This window comes from Thalassophryne amazonica, chromosome 17, assembly GCF_902500255.1.
Source record: "Thalassophryne amazonica chromosome 17, fThaAma1.1, whole genome shotgun sequence".
In the NCBI taxonomy this organism is placed as follows: Eukaryota; Metazoa; Chordata; class Actinopteri; order Batrachoidiformes; family Batrachoididae; genus Thalassophryne; species Thalassophryne amazonica.
In genome coordinates this window covers 4,411,291-4,427,002 of record NC_047119.1, presented here as the reverse complement: position 1 = coordinate 4,427,002, position 15,712 = coordinate 4,411,291, and positions in this window count along the sequence as shown.

The following is a 15,712-nucleotide window of genomic DNA, read 5'->3' as shown; positions in this document are numbered from 1 at the left end:
TTTCAGAAAGCGCTGTAACTAGGTTTAAGGATATGATTCCTTCTTTATGTTCTCTAATGCCATATACCAACACAGTGCAGAGTAGCTACCTAAACTCTGTGAGTGAGATAGATTATTTCGTCAATAGCTTTACATCCTCATTGAGCACAACTTTGGATGCTGTAGCTCCTCTGAAAAAGAGAGCCTTAAATCAGAAGTGCCTGACTCCGTGGTATAACTCACAAACTCGCAGCTTAAAGCAGATAACCCGTAAGTTGGAGAGGAAATGGCGTCTCACTAATTTAGAAGATCTTCACTTAGCCTGGAAAAAGAGTCTGTTGCTCTATAAAAAAAAGCCCTCCGTAAAGCTAGGACATCTTACTACTCATCACTAATTGAAGAAAATAAGAACCCCAGGTTTCTTTTCAGCACTGTAGCCAGGCTGACAAAGAGTCAGAGCTCTATTGAGCCGAGTATTCCTTTAACTTTAACTAGTAATGACTTCATGACTTTCTTTGCTAATAAAATTCTAACTATTAGAGAAAAAATTACTCATAACCATCCCAAAGACATATCGTTATCTTTGGCTGCTTTCAGTGATGCCGGTATTGGTTAGACTCTTTCTCTCCGATTGTTCTGTCTGAGTTATTTTCATTAGTTACTTCCTCCAAACCATCAACATGTCTATTAGACCCCATTCCTACCAGGCTGCTCAAGGAAGCCCTACCATTAATTAATGCTTCGATCTTAAATATGATCAATCTGTCTTTATTAGTTGGCTATGTACCACAGGCTTTTAAGGTGGCAGTAATTAAACCATTACTTAAAAAGCCATCACTTGACCCAGCTATCTTAGCTAATTATAGGCCAATCTCCAACCTTCCTTTTCTCTCAAAAATTCTTGAAAGGGTAGTTGTTAAACAGCTAACTGATCATCTGCAGAGGAATGGTCTATTTGAAGAGTTTCAGTCAGGTTTTAGAATTCATCATAGTACAGAAACAGCATTAGTGAAGGTTACAAATGATCTTATGGCCTCAGACAGTGGACTCATCTCTGTGCTTGTTCTGTTAGACCTCAGTTTTGCTTTTGATACTGTTGACCATAAAATTTTATTACAGAGATTAGAGCATGCCATAGGTATTAAAGGCACTGCGCTGCGGTGGTTTGAATCATATTTATCTAATAGATTACAATTTGTTCATGTAAATGGGGAATCTTCTTCACAAACTAAGGTTAATTATGGAGTTCCACAAGGTTCTGTGCTAGGACCAATTTTATTCACTTTATACATGTTTCCCTTAGGCAGTATTATTAGACAGCATTGCTTAAATTTTCATTGTTACGCAGATGATACCCAGCTTTATCTATCCATGAAGCCAGAGGACACACACCAATTAGCTAAACTGCAGGATTGTCTTACAGACATAAAGACATGGATGACCTCTAATTTCCTGCTTTTAAACTCAGATAAAACTGAAGTTATTGTACTTGGCCCCACAAATCTTAGAAACATGGTGTCTAACCAGATCCTTACTCTGGATGGCATTACCCTGACCTCTAGTAATACTGTGAGAAATCTTGGAGTCATTTTTGATCAGGATATGTCATTCAGTGCGCATATTAAACAAATATGTAGGACTGCTTTTTTGCATTTGCGCAATATCTCTAAAATTAGAAAGGTCTTGTCTCAGAGTGATGCTGAAAAACTAATTCATGCATTTATTTCCTCTAGGCTGGACTATTGTAATTCATTATTATCAGGTTGTCCTAAAAGTTCCCTGAAAAGCCTTCAGTTAATTCAAAATGCTGCAGCTAGAGTGCTAACAGGGACTAGAAGGAGAGAGCATATCTCACCCATATTGGCCTCTCTTCATTGGCTTCCTGTAAATTCTAGAATAAAATTTAAAATTCTTCTTACTTATAAGGTTTTGAATAATCAGGTCCCATCTTATCTTAGGGACCTCATAGTACCATATCACCCCAATAGAGCGCTTCGCTCTCAGACTGCAGGCTTACTTGTAGTTCCTAGGGTTTGTAAGAGTAGAATGGGAGGCAGAGCCTTCAGCTTTCAGGCTCCTCTCCTGTGGAACCAGCTCCCAATTCGGATCAGGGAGACAGACATCCTCTCTACTTTTAAGATTAGGCTTAAAACTTTCCTTTTTGCTAAAGCTTATAGTTAGGGCTGGATCAGGTGACCCTGAACCATCCCTTAGTTATGCTGCTATAGACTTAGACTGCTGGGGGGTTCCCATGATGCACTGAGTGTTTTTCTCTTTTTGCTCTGTATGCACCACTCTGCATTTAATCATTAGTGATTGATCTCTGCTCCCCTCCACAGCATGTCTTTTTCTTAATTCTCTCCCCTCAACCCCAACCAGTCCCAGCAGAAGACTGCCCCTCCCTGAGCCTGGTTCTGCTGGAGGTTTCTTCCTGTTAAAAGGGAGTTTTTCCTTCCCACTGTTGCTCACAGGGGGTCGTTTTGACCGTTGGGGTTTTTCTGTAATTATTGTATGGCTTTTGCCTTAAAATATAAAGCACCTTGGGGCAGCTGTTTGTTGTGATTTGGCGCTATATAAATAAAGTTGATTTGATTTGGGTTTGTGTGGTATTTAAAGTTATTTGGTGAACTTGTTTCGTAATGTACACGGTGCATTTGACAAGACAGAACTGAAAACGGCTCGTGTTGTGTCAGTCACCGCCTCCACTCTGGTCGGGTTTGTTCTTTTGGTTTTATTTTTTAACCGTTTGTTTGCTCTTTTCGCTGGTGATATAAAGTCAGTTGGAAAACTTTGCTTGTACTGAACGTGGTGCTTTTGAGAAGAATACAGTGAACAAGACTGACATTATTTCCCTGTTTGCATCACTGGATGTTTGCATGAATCACCAAGTTCACACAGATCATTAAAAAAAAAAAATAGTCTTAGAACAACCTCCCTCTCTCCCTCAGGCACACACACAGACACATAAGCACAGACACCTTAATCAACATAGTTTAACTTTGCGTGGAAAGAAAAATGCCAAGAACGTTAGGTAGTAAAAATACAGTGAGGAAAATAAGTATTTGAACACACTGCGATTTTTGCAAGTTCTCCCACTTCGAAATCATGGAGGGGTCTGAAATTTTTATCTTAGGTACACGTCCAATGTAGGAGATATAATCTAAAAAAAAAATCTGGAAATCACAATGTATGATTTTTTAATAATTTATTTGTGGGTGATTCTTAGACTACGGGCACTTATGTCCTTTGATCATATTGTATGAAAAACAGAAAAAAGGGGAAATTTCACACTTTTATAATTATTTTTACAATGAAAGTGTGTTAAGAACTTTGTTCTAGTAGTCTATGATGACTTTTTCACCTTTTTTCAGCATCATTATATGCAAATATTGCCGTTTTGTGCTTGTCCCACACCCAGACTTTTGATATTCAATGATAAAAATGAATGGTAAAGAAACGTTTTTTCTAATGTTTTAAAATCTCTCTGAATAAAATATCAGTAAAATAATCAAACATAATTGGGGCATTCAATGTCATACAACTGTTGTGATTTTTTTTAAAACAAAATGTAGTTGTCCCACACTATTGCCGTAATTTCCACCACAACACTGTAATGTCCCTTTAAACAGTTTGTATGAAAGATTGTTTGGGTAGTTTCTATGGAGATAAACAGTGACATCAGAGCACATGTATATAGCGCCAAATCACAACAGTTACCCCAAAGCGCTTTATATTGTAAGGCAATGGTGTGGCGGAAATTACATTTACAAGGCCAATAGTGCCCGTAGTTAAAGAATCACCCTTCTATGTTACTGCTGCAAATAAGTAGTTGACCACCTGTGAAAATCAATGTTAATATTTGGTACAGTAGCCTTTGTTTGCAATTACAGAGGTCAAACGTTTCCTGTAGTTTTTCACCAGGTTTGCACACACTGCAGCAGGGATTTTGGTCCACTCCTCCATACAGATCTTCTCCAAATCTTTCAGGTTTGGAGTTTCGGCTCCCTCCAAAGATTTTCTATTGAGTTCAGCTCTGGAGACTGGCCAGGCCACTCCAGGACCTTGAAATGCTTCTTATGGAGCCCCTCCTTAGTTGCCCTGGCTGTGTGTTTGGGGTCGTTGTCATGCTGGAAGACCCAGCCTTGACCCATCTTCAGTGCTCTTACTGAGGGAAGGAGGTTGTTTGCCAAAATCTCAGAATACATAACTCCATCCATCCTCCCTTCAATAAGGTGCAGTCGTCCTGTCCCCTTTGCAGAAGAGCACCCCCAGAGTATGATGTTTCCACCCCCATGTTTCACGGTTGGGATGGTTTTCTTGGGGTTGTTCTCATCCTCTAAACATGGTAAGAGGAGTTGATTCCAAAAAGCTCTATTCTGGTCTCATCTGACCACATGACCTTCTCACATGCCTCCTCTGGATCATCCAGATGGTCACTGGTGAACTTCAAACAGGCCTGGACATGTGCTGGCTTGAGCAAGGGGACCTTGCTGACCTGCAGCATTTTAAACCATGACAGCATCATGTGTTCATCAGCTCTCTTCAGGTCATTGACCGGGTCCTCCTGTGTAGTTCTGAGCTTTCTCAGAATCATCCTTACCCACAAAGTGAGATCTTGCATGGAATCCCAGACTGAGGGAGATTGACAGTCATCTTGTGTTTCTTCCACTTTCTAATAAATAATCATAACAGTTGTTGTCTTCTACCAAGCTGCTTGCCTGTTGTCCTGTAGTCCATCCCAGCCTTGTGCAGGTCTACAGTTTTGTCCCTGGTGTCCTTAGACAGCTCTTTGGTCTTGGCTATGGTGGACAGGTTGGAGTGTGATTGATTGAGTGTGTGAACAGGTGTCTTTATACAGGTAACAAGTTCAAACAGGTGCAATTAATACAGGTAAAGAGTGCAGAATAAGAGGGCTTCTTAAAGAAAAATTAACAGGTCTTTGGAGCCAGAATTCTTGCTGGTTGGTAGGTGTTCAAATACTTATTTTCAGCAGTAACATACAAATAAATTATTAAAAAAAAAAAAATCATACATTGTGATTTCAGATTTTTTTTTTTTTTTTTTTTTTTTTTAAGATTATGTCTCTCACAGTGGACATGCACCTAAGATGAAAATTTCAGAACCCTCCATGTTTTCTAAGTGAGAGAACTTGCAAAATTGCAGGATGTTCAAATAGTTACGTATTTTCCTCACTGTAAGTCCTTGAATTTCAGAATATTCGAAGAAATAGTGGGTTTGGTGGATCATGGTAAGGTTTAATACTGATAATTCTTATGGCTTTCTTTTGCAATAAAAATATTGAATTAGCATCTGTTTTTTGTGTTTCCCCAAACCTCAACACAATATAAAAAAAAAAAAAAATACAATAAAAAAAAAAAAATCACAGTTTGATCATAAAATACAAAAATAAGTGTTGAGTATGGCAACTCTTGTTCATGCATACTTAGTTCATAATTTCCTACTACACTGAATGTCAATTCTGAGGCTGTTCTGTTATTTTTTTTCATGCCCTTAAGAATATTCATGCTCTGAGTTTATAAAAACTTGTTCAACAATATTAAAGGAACTATTTACAGTTCCTTTAATATTGTGATCAAAAACGTTGAAGCTCAATTCTGAGGCTGTTCTGTAAATATTCATTCATAAACATAAGAATATTCATGTTGAGTTCATAAAAAAAAAAAACTTGTTCTGTAAATAGTTCTCTTACTTTTGTGATCAAAAACACTGATTTGAATCTCAATTTTGAGGCTGTTCTGTAAATAGTTTTCAAATAAACAATAAATATAGCAACTTCTGATCAATCCATATCGATTTCAGATTGAAAATAATGTACAGATGTAACCCCTGCCCATTTCCGGCCAAACCATGTCCACTTCCGGGTTAGGCCCCGCCCACTCAAAGTATCGCTACAGATCACTTTGATGGCTGAAGAGATACAGATAGTGGTGTACTCGTTAATTCCTATAGCATACCTAGTGCAGCATATAAGGAATCCTTAAAATCTGGAAACAAGCACCAAATTGGCACAAATACTCCTTAGACATTACTCTTTTGAAAAAACTGAGTATCCACTTGAATTTTCAGTAGGCGGCCAGGTAGGGGTCAATTGAAGAATTACACAGGGGTCAAAATTTAAAAATGTTTCAATCATATTGAAAGCTATACCACATTATTTGTCTGCTCACAACGATACCAAAAAGGTATAGTTTAGACTATCTAGGTGTAACAGAGACTGGGGGGTTTCATTCCACTTGCTTGTTGTGTGGTTTTCATTAATTCCATGGCTCAAGAGCGCCCTCTCTCTGTGTGGACTATATAAACCTGGTAGGCAGAGGTACCGCCTTATCAGTGTATGAGAGAGACGCTCAAGGTGAGTTGCAGAGCGCAACACCGTTAGGCATTTCTTTTGTTTTATTTCACAATTGGTATGACATGAAGCTGTAACTGAGCTGAAATATGTATTAGCGGTGCTCATATCATTTACAGCTGTGTACATCTTTGTAACATATATTTAACTACCTGTTTGTCCCCACACCAACTTGTGTTGTAGTGTGCTGTCGGAATGAGACACCGAGCTGTGATGTCTGATTATTTTTCCATTTTGTTCAGAATAAACCACGATCTGAAGTGAGCCTCCCGATCTTCAATAAAATCACACAACGCAGAGTCGAGGGGTTTACTGAAGCGGCCCAGTTGCATGAATTGCGACTGAGAACGGTTACATATGACTGAATGTTATGGAGTTATGGGGTAAAAACAGCAAGAATGGTGACAAAATTCAGCATTAGTTTGTACAGGGGTCAGATGTTAAAGTTGCTCTAAATATTGTAAAATGTGATGCAAATTATTGGTTGAGTTAATAGGGTTTTAAAAAGGAATAGTTTGCACTATGTGTCATGCTTAGTTATCATGTTACAGGGTAACATATGTCACATGTCATAGAATCCAATGGACGTCGACATTGTTTGACCTTTACCTTGCAGACCAAGCATTCAACACAGTCAAAACTATTTAATTTATTAATCCTATTAGTTCAACCAATAATTTGCACCACTTTTTACCAAAATTGGAGCAACTTTAACTTCTGACCCCTGTACAAACTGAAATTGACCTTTGTCACCATTCTTGTTGTTTTTACCCCATAACTCCATAACATTCAGTCATAGATAGTCCAAACTATACCTTTTTGGTATCGTTGTGATCAGACAAATAATGTGGTATAGCTTTCAATATGATTGGAACATTTTTAAATTTTGACCCCTGTGTAATTCTTCAATTGTCCCCTACCTGGCCGCCGACTGAAAATTCAAGTGGACACTCAGTTTTTTCAAAAGAGTAATGTTTGAGGAGTATGTGTTCCAATTTTGGCACTTGTTTCCAGAGATGAACAATTGTTTCAGTTATCTGCTCCACTATCCACTGTCATGAAACACACAGGGGTGATTCTTTAACTACGGGCACTATTGGCCTTGTAAATGTAATTTCCACCACACCATTGCCTTACAATATAAAGCGCCTTGGGGCAACTGTTTGTTGTGATTTGGCGCTATATACATGTGCTCTGATGTCACTGTTTATCTCCATAGAAACTACCCAAACAATCTTTCATACAAACTGTTTAAAGGGACATTATAGTGTTGTGGTGGAAATTACGGCAATAGTGTGGGATGACTACATTTTGTTTAAAAAAATCACAACAGTTGTATGACATTGAATACCCCAATTATGTTTTGATTATTTTACTGATATTTTATTCAGAGATATTTTAAAACATTAGAAAAAATGTTTCTTTACCATTCATTTTTATCATTGAATATCAAAAGTCTGGGTGTGGGACAAGCACAAAACAGCAAGATTTGCATATAATGATGCTGAAAAAAGGTGAAAAAGTCATCATAGACTACTAGAACAAATTTCTTAACACACTTTCATTGTAAAGATAACTATAAAAGTGTGAAATTTCCCCTTTTTTCTGTTTTCATACAATATGATCAAAGGACATAAGTGCCCGTAGTCTAAGAATCACCCACAGGCATTCTGTTGTGAGAGGTGCTGAAAGCGCAAAACACCCTCTGGTGACAATATCAATGTGCCACCTCTGCAGCTGACTAAACCTCATCTTTAGACCTTCACACCTTCATCAGTGCATATGGTGTTAGGATGTCAAGGACACGGATGCAGGGATCCAAAATTACAACTGTCTCAGGTGGAAATGACAACAGTAGAGACACTCGTGCTGGGCTTAACACAGGGAGGGAGAGCAGATAGACTCTGGGATTTTAACACTAGTCTTTGCTGTGGAGGCTGTTCACAACCAGGAGACACAGAACAGAACTGTTGGATAAAGCCACTGCTGATCAGCATCAACAGACAAGCAGCTGGTACACGTACGTTAGTGGTTCGATATTTCAGCAGTGAGACACTGGACGGGGACATGGTTTTGCAGAGCTGCACGGACGCTCTGTGGTACTGATGTCCACACTGCCTGCAGACATCTTTAAATCAGATTTAAAGATAATTTGCAGTGCACACACAGGATTAGTCAAAATTTTGAAAATAATATGTTAAAGTAATTGATTTTTAATCCAGATTATGCAATAGTTTAATAAATGCATCACTGTGAGGATGGCTGTGGGTGGGGTGGGGGGCTGAGTCTCCCATCAGCATCTCGCTGGTGACGCCTGTGTGTGTGTTTTAAAGGGGGAGGGGCAACAAGCAAGTGATTTATAACAGCTACTCCAGGTCTCTCCTCTTTCACTGCAGCACCACAAACACATCCATTACAAAAGCACTGATGTTAATGGGTCTGTGTGTGTGTGTGTGTGTGTGTGTGTGTGTGTGTGTGCGCGCGCGCACAGGCTGAGAGAGAGAGAGAGATAACCAGATGCTACTGGGTGAAAGGAAGGTGAAGGTTACTGAAGGTGTTTTGTACACACACACACACACACATACACACACACACACACACACACACACACACACACACACACCCTGTAGTCATATTTCTGTATTGGGGTAAATGTGTGACGTAATAGGATGTAAGCAGTGTTGTGCCATTCAGCTGTTCAGTGGCGCCATTTTTTAAGCCGCCGTTGTCTTAGTTTCCGACCGGCTGCACCGTGAGGAGGTCAGGTAACGATTGTTCATCTGTTTCTTGATGCTGCAGAAGAATGTTTTGAAAGCCGACTGGCCAGGGACTTTTGGCAACGCTGACAATACAGCAGTCAAGAAGGGCGCAGCGTTCTTCCGTACCGGCTCAGAGGACACTGAAGACGCCTGCTGAGGAAAGTAGTGAGGCTGTGAGGTTGGTCTCCCACTAGCTGATCCCTGAGCAGTAGTACGTTCACAGGGAGATGTTACACAAAATCTTGAGCCTCTTCATCACAAACCTTGAGGACTTCCTGAATCAACTTGTTACTGAAGATGAAAAATATGAGTCCCTCACTTTGATCCTGAAGGAAATTCACGGCGTTGCTTTGCACCATGCGGAACCACCACGACGTGCGGAATTCCTCCACACGTCTGTCTCAATGTGTCGAAAAAGTGCTGATGTCCACGTCTTTTCACAATTCCTGTGCTAGTCAGATGACATCCGGGATAAAACACAGCGTCCAGTTTGGAAATGAACGGCACATTCCACTGTTACAGGAGTTTTTGTCATGGAAAGAGGAGGGGAGGCTTTGCGCGTCGCGGCAGTGCCACATGGCGCAAAGCAACGCCGTGATGAAGCCTCACAGGACATGTTCTGGCACGTCCAGGCACATCCACAATTTCTCGGATAATCACTCGATGGAAAAACCACCGACAGCTGTCTGAACGCCATCTCAAAGCCGTCCTGTGAGACCAAAATGGAGGTGGTTTTGTCTCGCTCCAGCAGTGAATCCATCGTGACGCACGAAGCCTCCACTCGGCTTTCCATGACAAAATCTCTTGTTAAAAGTGAAATCTGCCAGAAAATGGTTGATGTCCAGCTCTTGTGATAACCAGAAAAATTGTACACGATGGTCACGGATCCAGACAGCCATCCGTTTAGAAATGAAATCGTCACTCAGCCTGTCGATGGCGGCTTCTGAGCGCGGCGCACCACCAGTCGCTTTGGGCCATCCTTAAAGCGACAGTAACACTCTGTAATCTCTTTGAAGCCCATAAAATTTTCACCAAAAACCATCTGAATTTCTCAAATGGTGTCCACTTTGATGTCCCTCACAATTTCTGAAAAAACTTTGAGCAAGCAAAGCGGCAGTCTCTGAGCCATTCCTAAACAATGAAAAAAATGACGAGAGGGCTGGACCACTCCTCACTCAAAGCCTGCTCACAGGCGAATGATGCAACCGACAGGCATGAAAAAACTCACGCATGCGCACGAAGGTTCAAGCTTGTCTGACGCAATCACACGTGATTCAAATCCATATGGTTTTTGAAAAAAATAATAAGGTCTGATACTTTTCTAATAGACCTCGTATACACCAAAATGCAATAAATGGAAACTAAAAATTCCAAATTTTCTTGGGGTGGGGCGAGGGGGAGCATGCCCCCAGTCCCCCCTAGGGAAGCAAGACAGTCACAAATTCCTCCCCCCTTTACAATATGCTGGATTCAATTCAATTTCAATTTATTTTTGTTTATACAGTATCGCGCCAAATCACAACAGAGTTTCCTCAAAGCGCTTCACACAGGTAAGGCCTACCCTTAACCTGACCCCCGGAGCAACAGTGGTAAGGAAAAACTCCCTCTGAGGAAGAAACCTCAAGCAGACCAGACTCAAAGGCGTGACCCTCTGCTTGGGCCATGATACAGACATAAATTACAGAACAATTCACAATATACAGGAAATGCTGTTGGTGCACAGGACAGAAGGGTCTCCAGCACAAATACCACATCCATCTCTGGATGGAGCTGCACCTTAAACAGTGAGAAAAAAACAGAATCAGGCATCAGAAAGATAAGATAATTAATAATATTATAATAATATTAAAATATCTAATAATATAATATCTAATTTATTATATCAGGATAATTTATCAGCATTAAACAACAAGACAAACAGGATACTAAGGTGATCGCCAGCCACTAGCCCTAAGCTTCACTAAAAGACCTAGAATTTAGGTAAAGTTGGGGCCGCGGCACACTCCGTTTACTAATATGAATTAAAAGGGTAAAAGGCGCAGAACTATGCTATGCCAGTATGCTAGCCGTATGAAAGGGAAAATAAGTGCATCTTCAGTCTGGACTTGTAAGTCTCCACGGAATCTGACTGTTTTATTGATCATTCCACAAAACAGGGGCATGATAAGAGAAAGCTCTGTGACCCGCAGACTTCTTATTCACCTTAGGGACACAAAGTAGTCCTGCACCCTGAGAACGCAAAGCCCAGGCCGGTACGTAAGGTTTAATTAGGTCAGCGAGGTAGGGAGGTCCCAGTCTGTGAATGATTTAATATACTAGTAGCAGAACCTTAAAATGTGATCTCACTGGGACAGGAAGCCAGTGAAGAGAAGCCAAAATGGGTGTAATGTGGTTGAACTTTTTGCTTTGTGTCAAAAGTCTGGCTGCAGCATTTTGAACCAATTGGAGAGCCCTAATGCTAGACCGCAGTAAACCAGAAAATAGAACATTGCAGTAGTCCAATCTAGAAAAGACAAATGCATGAATCAGGGTCTCAGCATCACCTATAGACAGGATGGGATGAATCTTCGCTATATTTCGCAGGTGGAAGAAAGCAGTCCTAGTAATATTTCTAATGTGGAGGCCAAAGGACAACAAAGGATCAAAAATTACGCCAAGGTTCCTCACTTTGTCAGTGTGATGTATGACACACGAGCCGAGGCTGAGTGTTAACTGGTCAGATTAATGCCGATGTCTCACTGGACCAAGAATCATCATTTCAGTCTTATCAGAGTTTAAAAGTAAGAAGTTTCTAGACATCCAACTTCTCAGTGATGCAAGGCAATCTTCTAAGGATTTTATGTGAACGAGATTACCAGCAGTTATCAGCATATATAACTGACTATCATCAGCATAGCAGTGAAAGGTAATCCAAAAATGCCGCAATATGTGCCCAAGGGGAGCTATATAAAGGGAGTATCCACTGTATCAAATGCAGCACTGAGATCTAACAGCACCAGAACCGTAGTGGTGTCCAAGTCGATTGTAAGCAGAAGATCATTCACCACTTTAGTGAGAGCCGTCTCTGTGGAATGATATTTTCTAAAAGCAGACTGCAGTGGCTCAAAGAGATTATTCTCAGTAAGATAGTCCACGAGCTGCCGTGAAACCACTTGTTCCAGAATTTTAGAGCAACATGATAGATTTGATATCAGCTGATAGTTTTTCAACACACTAGGGTCAAGATTAGGTTTCTTAAGTAATGGTTTAATCACTGCAGATTTGAAACATTTAGGAACACATCCAGAAGTTAAAGAAAGATTAATAATTTCCAGCACAGTCGGCCCAAGAGTGGACCACAGGTCCTTAAACAGTTTTGATGGAGTAGGATCAAATAAAGAGGTTGTGCTTTTTGTTGACATTCCGAGTTTTTTCAGCATGCCTTGTGAGATACTGTCAAATTCTGTAAATCTGGGTAATACCTCAGTAGTGGTGCCCACCTCAATAGCAGGGTGTAGTGACTGGATCTGCCACTGTATATTTTATAAGCATCTGATCTGCACTTTGTGTGGACTCTGCAGTGATGCAGCACTCGGCAGCTGTGTGCCGTTGTGTTTCCTTCTCGTGTTTCTCCCTCTGTCTGTCCCTGCTCTGCTGGAGGAGAGGAGCCGAGGAGATGGAGTGATAAAAACCGGAATTGAGGAAAATACTCTAGAGAATAAACAGAGTGAACAAAGAAGAAATAAACAGAGAGGATCTGGAGCTGCTTGGTAATGGACTAGCTGATGCTGAGGAGACCACATCCACTCGTGTGTTTGGGGGGCTGTGGGGGTCTTCTCTCACATTACCCTTTACATTAAAACCAGTCAGGGAGAAAATTACTACAGACCTGGGCCACCGTCTGCCCACCTGGCCCCACGGCAAAAGAGGGGGACCCAGAGCCAGCGTTGGGGATAAAGAGGAGGATGCGGAGATGAGGAGGTGGGGTCAGAGGGACCGGGCCGGCCAAAGGCGCTGCTCACAAGTCCGTTTCATGGGAGTGTGGAATTTGTGACTCAGCTCACGAGCCTCAGGTACTAAGAAGAACTCAGTCTGTTATGTCAGTCTGCATTTAAAGGGGTACAGAGAGTTTATAACCACCGAGGAACTAATGTTGTTGCCTAATTAGCAGAGTTATTCAAAAAACACAGAGACAAGGTGTCATGAATATTACTGGCTGGGTCTTGCTGTTGATGCCATGACATTTTGTGTTGATCCACTTAAAGACACGAGTGTAGGAATTTTATATTTTTGGCCTGTGCTCTGAAAATTGCTACAGCTCATGAATAAGGGAAAAATTAACTGTCAAAACCGATAATTTAACTTTTTTTTTTTTTTAGGGTCCAGTACTTATATATAAGGGATGTAATTCCAAGAAACTGGATAGAGATACACCTCTAGTTGTGGTGTAGCAGATAAAATATTTTGAAATGTTTCAAATGGTGAGCCAAGCACCAAATTTGGCAAATAAGTAATAATAATAATAATAATAATACTTGTTTCTCATTATTCTTTTTAAAAATGCCCATGAGCCACTCATGTTCAAAATCGCAATAGTTTTCCAAGAATGCTGCTGTGCCTGCTATTTAGTTTAATTTAATCTTTATTTAACCAGGTTAGTCCCGCTGAGATTGAGATCCTTTTGCATGGGAGACCTGGACAATTATAAAGTTTCCAATTCACCTAACCTGCATGTATTTATGAAACTTACTGTATTCTTTCAGTGAGATATATACATACACACACATATATATACGAGGTCTGTCCAAAAAGTATCAGACCTTTTTATTTTTTTTTCAAAACCTTATGGATTTGAATCATGTGTGCTTGCATGAGCCAACCTTGAATCTTCGTGTGCATGCGTGAGTTTTTTCACGCCTGTCGGTTGCGTCATTCGCCTGTGAGCAGGCTATGAGTGAGCACTGGTCCTCCCCCCTCGTTGGATTTTCATTTCGAGGAAAACGTCTGAATGATTGGAGCAGCACTGAGTCAAATTTTTCCAGAAACTGTGAGAGACAGCCAGGTGGAAACCATTCGGAAGATTCAAACGGCTTTCGGTGGCTTTTCAGTCGAGTGAGTATCCGAAGAATTGTGTAAGAGCTGGACATGTCACAACATGTCCTGTGAGACTTCCAACTTCCGCACGTCTTTCATTACAAAATCTCCTGTAACAATGGAATGTGCCGAAAAAGTGCTCATGTCCACCTCTTCTGCAATTTCTCTGGTAGTCAGACGACGTCCAAGATCAACACAGCGTTCACTTTGGAAATGATCTGGTCGTTTCAACATGTTGATGGCCGATCGGAGCGCGGCGCACCCTCCGCCATTGTGCGCCGTCTTTAAACCAGTTGTAACGCTCCTTAATCTGTGTGATGCCCATAGGATCGTCACCGAAAGCCGCCTGAATCTTCCGAATGGTTTCCACCTGGCTGTCTCTCACAGTTTCTAGAAAAATTTGATGCAGCAAAGCTCCAAATCGTTCCACCTCGCAATGAAAATCCAACGAGAGGGGAGGACCAGTGCTCACACAAAGCCTGCTCACAGGCGAATGATGCAACTGATGGGCGTGAAAAAAAAAAAATCACATGCGCATGAAGGTTCAAGGTTGGCTCATGCAAACACACATGATTCAAATCCATATGGTTTTTGAAAAAAAATAAGAAGGTCTGATACTTTTTGGACAGACCTCATATATATATATATTATATATATATATACACATACATACATACATATACATATATACACAGACTTGCCCGATACTGATGATACAAGCATCACATCCTATTTTTTTTAACTATGTGGAATTCACAATTACTCAAGCAACATTACTTCAGCATACCAAGCCTAGCTCCAGTACTTAGTTCTGGGTTTGATTCCATGTCAAGCTACCTGTCTGTGTCCTTGAAGAGACAATTTCCATGTTTGCAGCTCAAGCATGTAAATGTGTCCCGGTGTCACAGAATGAACAGTGCCCCCCTACAGATTGGGCCCCCCTGTCTTCACTGTGCATGCCTCATTTCAGAGCATCAGCAGTGATTCACTGATTATTGCCTTGTCAGTTGCTCTGTGTCACTCACACACAGTATGTGTGTTTATCATGCTGCTAGCGTGCAGCACACCTACTGTATTCAACATGGAAATGATATATTTTAAAAATATCTGATATTTTCAGGTCCTCATTTGGTATGCACGTGCTGTATGTCATTTTCAGATTTGAAATGATATTGTATGTACCTGTTTCTAAGAAAAATAAAAAATCCACCCCATCTCACCACTTTTTCCTGTCAAGGATGATTTTTTTTTTTTTTTTTTTTTTTTTAAATAAATGGGGCCTTATTTTTGTTGTGCTTTTCAGGTTTTACTTCCTGCTGATTGTGCTCTGTGGTATGTTGTGTTGTGTGTGTTGGTGAACTGGATACACACTTATGTTTTTTTCCATAAAGCCATAACAGTGGTGTATTGGTCATTTGACCTTTGATCTTGGGTGACCTTGAAAGGTCTAAGTCAGAACTGTTTATTTCAAACAGTTTGAAGCCACTATGGATTAAAGATAGTGGAGAGGTTGTGTGTTGGTTCAGGATAA